Source organism: Chaetura pelagica, unplaced genomic scaffold, assembly GCF_000747805.2.
Source record: "Chaetura pelagica isolate M959 unplaced genomic scaffold, ChaPel_1.0 scaffold112, whole genome shotgun sequence".
NCBI lineage: Eukaryota > Metazoa > Chordata > Aves > Apodiformes > Apodidae > Chaetura > Chaetura pelagica.
The window spans coordinates 3136764-3143634 of record NW_009952798.1 but is presented as its reverse complement, the minus strand read 5'-3'; the positions used below and the strand labels follow the sequence as shown (position 1 = coordinate 3143634).

General features: G+C 54.8%; 1 protein-coding gene across 1 annotated transcript in view; it reads left to right on the top strand.

Moving 5' to 3' along the window:
* Positions 1-6871, top strand: part of CHST3 (carbohydrate (chondroitin 6) sulfotransferase 3) — a 9972-nt gene that overhangs the window by 1264 nt on the left and 1837 nt on the right. The window lies entirely within an intron of this gene.

The following is a 6871-nucleotide window of genomic DNA, read 5'->3' as shown; positions in this document are numbered from 1 at the left end:
GCCCAGAGCCCCGCCGCGCTGGCCAACCGCTCCTTCAGCCTGCTGGAGGAGGCACAGCCCTCCTGGGTCACGTAAAAGCGGGGAGGGGGGCGCAACGAGGGGCTGCGGTTGTGCTCCTGGCTGGCCCCGGAGGAGATCCGAGCCTGGGAAGGTGGTTCCTGCTCCTGGATGTGCCCCTCAGCGCTGCCGGGTGGGAATCAGCAGCACCGGGAGCCTGGGGATCCTGGCAGAGCTGCCCCCCAAGGTCTGGCAGAGGTGGAATTACAGGATTTCTCCAGGAGTTGTAAGGGCGAGGGGAGGTGGGCTCGGGTGCCACAGCGAGGAAGAGGAGGGCGACAGGACCGAGCGCCTCCGCGTTGCCGCTCCGCCCCAGCGAGGAGGAGGCAAGGACGAGACCCCCTGTGGTGCCTGCATGGACCCAGAGCCCAGAAGCCTTACTGGTTTAGTGCCTTCACACACCAGCACAGACTGGGAACTGCCCCAGAGGCAATGCCGGGGGCAGGAGACGCCCACGAGAGTCCCAGGCAGCGCTTGGGCTGCCGTGAAATGAGGTGACTTTGTGGTTTGGTGCTCTTCGAAGTTGGATTTGGGGATTTGTTTGGGGTTGGGTTTTGTTGGGTTTGTTGGTTTGGTTTTTGTTGGGGTTTTTTTCCTGTGTAAATTCATACCAGGGTTGCCAGGCAAATTTTATTTATTTATTACATGAAAAAAGAAGGGGATGCAGGATCAAGGGGAGAAGCCTAAAAATCCCAGCAGCACAACAAACCACGAAGAAACACCCCAAGCCGAGGTGGCAGAGGTCAGATTGTGGCTGGAGACCACCACGAGCTCTGCTACAGGATTCTGGGAGAGCTCCCAGGGACCCTCGGGCTAAACTCCCCCCTCTCTCAGTTCCCCCCAAGAGCCCCAGCAGCCAGTGCCAGGGCTGCCCCCACCCCTGCAAGCCCGGCTGCCTGCTGGAAGGCAGCCAGACTTCTTAAATTAAAAACAAAAATACAACAGCACCGAGTCCAAAGCAACTCCTGTCTCCTTGGTGTTTGTCTGTGCCCCCCTCCCCATACCCTGGAGTGGGACCCCCGAAACTCTTGCCAGCAGCACGGGTGGGTGACAGATACCTGGCACAGGAGCAGGGGTCCCCAGGGTGTTTGCCACGAGCCTGGCGCTCAGCTGCTTCCCCCCACCCCCGCCCAATTCACACTTCATGAACTAAAATGCCTCTTTTTCGCCCGCTTTGCAGCACATCCTTTCACTCCCCACATCCCAGGCGTTTTGCTGGAGCCTTGTCTCCACCTAAGACTCACACTGGGGAGCCCCGAGGGGTCCCCCCCTGACCACAACCAGCAGCCCCACACCCCCCTCTCCAAGCAACAACAAAAAAAATCCATCAGTAAAAGGCAACAGCTGGCCACAGCTGGGCTGCGTTTCTGCCGGGGCTGCCATGAGGGAGCTGACAAAAGCCACGTTTTTTGACCCAAGAGGGAGAACAGAGGCAGCATTGAGGAGCAGGGGCCGGCAGGTGGGGGAGCAGCCTCTCCGGAGCCCTGGCGGGGGGGATGAGGGTTTTTTTGCTGAGTGTGCCCACCTCGCTGGCCAGGCAGGATCTGGCCCTGAGGTGTTGAACCCAGGGTGCTCGGGGAGAGGGCCAGGTCAGCTGGGAAAAACCCGTGGAGCTCCAGCCAGCACCTGGGGGAGCAGTGGCCAGACCCAGGGCAGTGGTCACAGGCACACGCCTCTCCCTGGTGCTGCAGCAGGAGGACAGCCTGGCTTGGCTTTTGCAGCTCAAATCAAGCTTAAAACAATTCGTGGTTGTTTTGCAAAACAGCACGAGCTGCTCAAAGCTGCCACAGGGACATCACAGAGGTGCCCAGCATCCCTCTCCCATCCTACCAGGCATGGAGGGCTTGGGAAATCAGGAGTTGGAGGGCCAGGACAGATAGAGAAGGAAATACAAAACAAGCAGCAAGGGGAAGGGGAACGGGACTGGTCTGAGGCCAGAGGGACTAGCAACAACCACCCATTCTCACCTGCACGGCCCTGGCTGGCTCCAGCCTGTCCTGTCTAGCTCATCACCAGCATTTCTCCCTGGAACCCCTCCAGCTTCCCATCAAAACCACCTCGGGACAGAAACAAAACGCTCCCCCAGCCCATGCAGATTTCCACAGGGGGTAATCGCTCCCATTCAACCCACACACAGCCTGTCACTCCTTGCCAGACACCTCAGGAGGAGGCCACGAGGGACACACAGCACCTGACAAGACCAAAGCAGCCAAACCCACCCTGCAACCAGCTGGGGGGTTGTTTGTGTGTGTGTGTCCCCACAGGAAGGGCACCTCCTGCTCACCCTGCCCCAGCCACTGCCAGGCCTTGCCCCTGTCCTTCCATATAGGGGGAAAGGCATGGATTTGGGAAAAGCAAAATCACACATTGGGAAAGCCACAGCAGAGTCATGACATACCTGTGTTCCAACAGAGCACGTGGAAAAAAGCCCCCAGCAGGGACCACAAGAAGTGCATCCTCACTCTTTCATCCACCAATGCCTCTTCTCAAGGCACTCAAGCTTCCAGAAACAAAACAGTCCCCAACACCCTCATTCTTGCCTTAAAACGAGCAAACAAATGAAAGGCAAGCCCCTCCCCATTGAGGTGATGCTTGTTGTCTCCAGAGAGACACCTTCTGCAGGTAGCCCAGAGCAGTGAGAGGACACGTGTCCCATTGGGACAGGCCTGCCAGCCCAAAGCCTGCTCCTCCTTGGAGTTATTGCAGGTGACAGGAGATGATGGAGCAGCAGGGAGAGCTTCAATGAATTATGTGTGCACCATTCCCCTCCAAACGGGATCTTTCTGGTTAATGCTTCCCTCCACCAGCCTGGTCCAGACTTGACTTTGGACAGCAGGTACATCTGGCTCTTTTCCTGCCTCCCCCTTGGCCACAGGGCTGAGCACACCATGGAGAGGCAGTTCTTTCTTGAGTCAGAAGAAGATGGTGCCCACCAAGTGGGAGAGCAGTCAAGGCAGGCCAGTCTCTGAAATGCCACCTTAGATGTTCTGCACGTTAATGCCTGGCCAAGGTGGCAAGCTCCTACCTGTGGCTGGCACGGTGAATGTCTGCCTGGCCATGAAGCCAGGCTGTCAGGCTGGCCCACAGAAATGCATAAAAAGGCCTATTTCCAGCTTGACATAAGGTTTGTCCCAAATGTCATCAGTTGTGCCTGCTGCCCAAGCTGTCCTGAGCCTGCCCCCCCACCACCCCTTTTCCTGGTTTGCTCCAGCTCCATTTAATGAGATCGGAGAAGCTAATCCCCCCTGTCCCCTCTCAGCACTATCAGATGGGATTTCTGCATCAGGCCTGGAGGGAAACCCATCACCCAAGCCATGGGTGCCCTCACCCAGCCCCAGAGGCTGATCCACCCTCACTCTTCTGTCCCTGGCAGGGCTCAGTGTGGTTCCCACAGGAGCTTTGCTGCAGCTTCATGAGGGGACCAGGGGCTGCAGCACACGTGGACATTTCAGCATTAAATGACAGCCTTGTTTTCTGTTGTGTTTTTTTAAGAGACTGCATGCCTGACCAGACCACACTTCTTGGTCTGCATCCCATATTTATCCTGTAATTACACCTCTGGACAAAGGCTGCCTGTCTGTAAGACTGATTTTTTTTTTTAAAAGGACACAGTTTTATTAAATGTTGTGCTTTCACTGTAATGAAATCGGGGGGGGGTGAAGGGTGTGTGTGAGAGAAAACTCCCCACAATTTGAGGGTGAAAACTGTTCTTTCTTGAAACCTGCCCTACAAGCCCCCTCCCTTCATTTTCTTGAGGAAAACCCAACCACTGACATAGAATCATAGCATGGTGAGGGTTGGAAGGGACCCTAAAGATCATCAGGTTCCAACCTCTCTGCCATGAGCAGGGACACCTCCCACCAACCCAGGCTGCACAAGCCTCATCCAACCTGCCCTTCAACAAGTGAGGGGGCTTCCACAACCTCCCAGGGCAACCTATTCCAGCACCTTACTGCTCTCATGGTGAAGAATTTCTTCCTAATATCTCACCTAAATCTCCCCTCTTTCAGTTTAAATCCGTTACCCCTTGTCCACTCACTGCCCTCTCTGGTGAAAAGCCCCTCCCCAGCTTTCCTGGAGCCCCTTCAGGCACTGGAAGGTGTTCTAAGGTCATCCTGGAGCCTTCTCTTCTCCAGGCTGAACAGCCCAACTCTCTCAGCCTGCCTTTGTAGCAGAGGTGCCAATAAGGTCATAGCCCTGCAAGCACACACACATCTCCAGCTCCTCCTGTTTGTTCCCCATGCTGCCCGCATTTGCATTGAGGCATTTCAGCTGGCCCTCCAGCTAACTGACCATCTGGAAGGGCTGGGATTTCATGATGCTGGTCTCCAGGTGCTCCCCTGCTGACTTGCACCCCTCCTATAGGCTCTGGGCATCTCTTACTGATATCAGCATCACCTTGGAATTGATTGGTGTGGGATGAATGGAGGTTTCCACCCTCCCCCCCAACCACATCAGTTTAAAGCCCTCTTCACCAGCTTAGCTAGCCAACAGCCAAGGATTCTCACCCCCTTTTCTGACAGGTGGATCCCATCAGCCCCCAGCAGACCAGGTTTGTCAAAGCTGGTCCCATGACCCAGAGAGCCAAAGCCCTGGCTGCAGCACCACTCACTGTAGCCAGCTGTTGATTTGCGGGATCCCACTGGCCCTGTCTATCCCCTTCCCTTTGACTGGTAGGACTGATTAAAGTACTGCCTGTGCTCCAGAGCCCTGAACTACTGCTTCCAGGGCTCTGAAATCCTCTTTTTAATACTCTTAACACTGGTGGTGGCTGCATCAGTGGTACCCACACCAAACACCAAGAGCAGGTCACATTCAGTTGGGTGTAAAAGGCCAGGAAGCCTCTCAGTGACATCCCTGATGCCTGGTAGACAGCACACCTCTCTAGAAAGCTGGTCTGCTCTGCAAACGGGTGCCTCTGAGAAGAGAGTCACCTACCAACCACTCTCACCCATTGCTTTTTCTTGGACACACTGGTTGTTATACTTGGAACAGATTGAGCTGCCTTGCTCTGCTCCAGCAGTGACGTAGGTTGGTAATTTTCCTCTTCCATTGTTTGCTGAGGAGTGAACTGGTTCTTCAAGGGCACCTCAGGCTTTGAGGGAGGCCCCTTCCTCTTGCTTGTTCCTTTAGTTCTTCTCCTCACCACCTTCCCCTCCCCTGTTTCACTGGCTCTCCCTCCTTTCCACGTGTGCTGTGGGGGAGGATTTGGCCAACTGGGCAGTGAGCACCATCAACCAGCTCAATTCTCAGCCTCCCTGACACTCTGCAGCCTCCTCACTGTCCTGCAGCTCAGCTCTCTGCTGCAGGAGCTCCTTCACCTGCTCACAGCTTTTGCAGGCAGGCTAACCCCTCAGGAGCTCCCTTTGGGTGGACACACTGGCCACTTCCAAGGTGGAAAGTGCAGATCCCACAGCTGGAGCTGCAGCCCTAGTCTCCCTCCTCCTAACCATCATCCTGCCTCCTGCACCTTCCCTGCTATCCTTTCTGCTCCTCAGCCACCCCATGGGGATTAAGGCCACAAAACCCCTCTCTGTGCTGTCCCATAAGAGAAAGGTGCCACCTCACTGCTGAGCCACAGGAGCAGAGCCCTGCCAGAGGGGTGTTTGTGATCCTTCCAGCCAGCCAGCTGAGCTGGATAAAGCTGATTAAACTCTTTGCACCTGCCTGGATTGCAGCACAACACGGGACAAATTGCCACAATTCCTTTTCTGGCTGGGACCTACCACCAGTTTATCAGCTGGCAGGTACAGAGGGGCTGCCTAGAGACACGTGTGACTGGTCCAGCCTGGCTAAAAGAAGGGGATTTTGGTGCTGTGGTTTATGGGATGCAACCAGGAGCTTGCCTTCTCCAGCTGATGTCACTGAAATTAAAAATGAAGTTTGCTCAGAAGAGAGTAAATAAAACAGGACCTTGCTGATTTTTTAAAATTTATTTTAATTTTTTTTTAGCTAAAAGTGTGTTTTATTTATAAGGTATAAAATAGTCAGTGTTGATGTTTAAAAGCAGCCAGGAACTGGTCTGGATTGGTTTTTCCAGGCAATACTTTGCCCTGGGCTGACCCCATTCTGCCCCAGCTGAGGCAGAGATCCCCAAGGTGTGTGTGGGGGTGATCACATCACCTGGGACAAGCCAGGAGCCCCGGGCAGGTGCTGAGAGTGGGTGAGACAGTTTGTCTAGTTGCAGAGAGCAACCCCTCACCCCTAGAAGACACAAAAATAGCCTTTCCCTGAAGAGCAGGGTCAAGCCACGATGATGCTGCCACCACTGGGGCTGTTGCAGGACAAGGCACAGACACAATCAGAGGGGACGTGGTGCCTGAAGCTGCTGAGACAGAAGAAGATGAACGTGCCTGACCTTGGTTTCTGCAGAGATAGCTGCTGGCCAGAACCACAGTCACAGCCTCCTTGGGGGTGACTGCTCTGCTATGAGTGTTCCTGCATTTCTTGTTAAGTGCTGAATTATCTGTTTATTTCCTATGGTTCCAAGGGATGATTTTTCCCTCCCACACTGAGGCCGGGAAGAGCTGCAGCTGGGACAAGTCTCCTTCAGCTTTAGGGCAGAGGAACTGTCAGAGGGGGGACAAACAGGGTCCTCTCCAGCAGCTCAGACTTGGTCAGGAGGGCTGGGACCTTCAGGCAGCTTTTTTGATTTGTCATACCCAGATGGATGTCTATTGGTTCTGGCTGATTTCAGCTTAAATTCAATGAGAGGAGGATGCAGAGACAAGGAGGCATCTCAGAGCTGCAGAGGTGGGGCAGGAGCATCCCACAGAGCCCCTTCCCTACAACTCTTCCTTCCCACTGGAGCCCT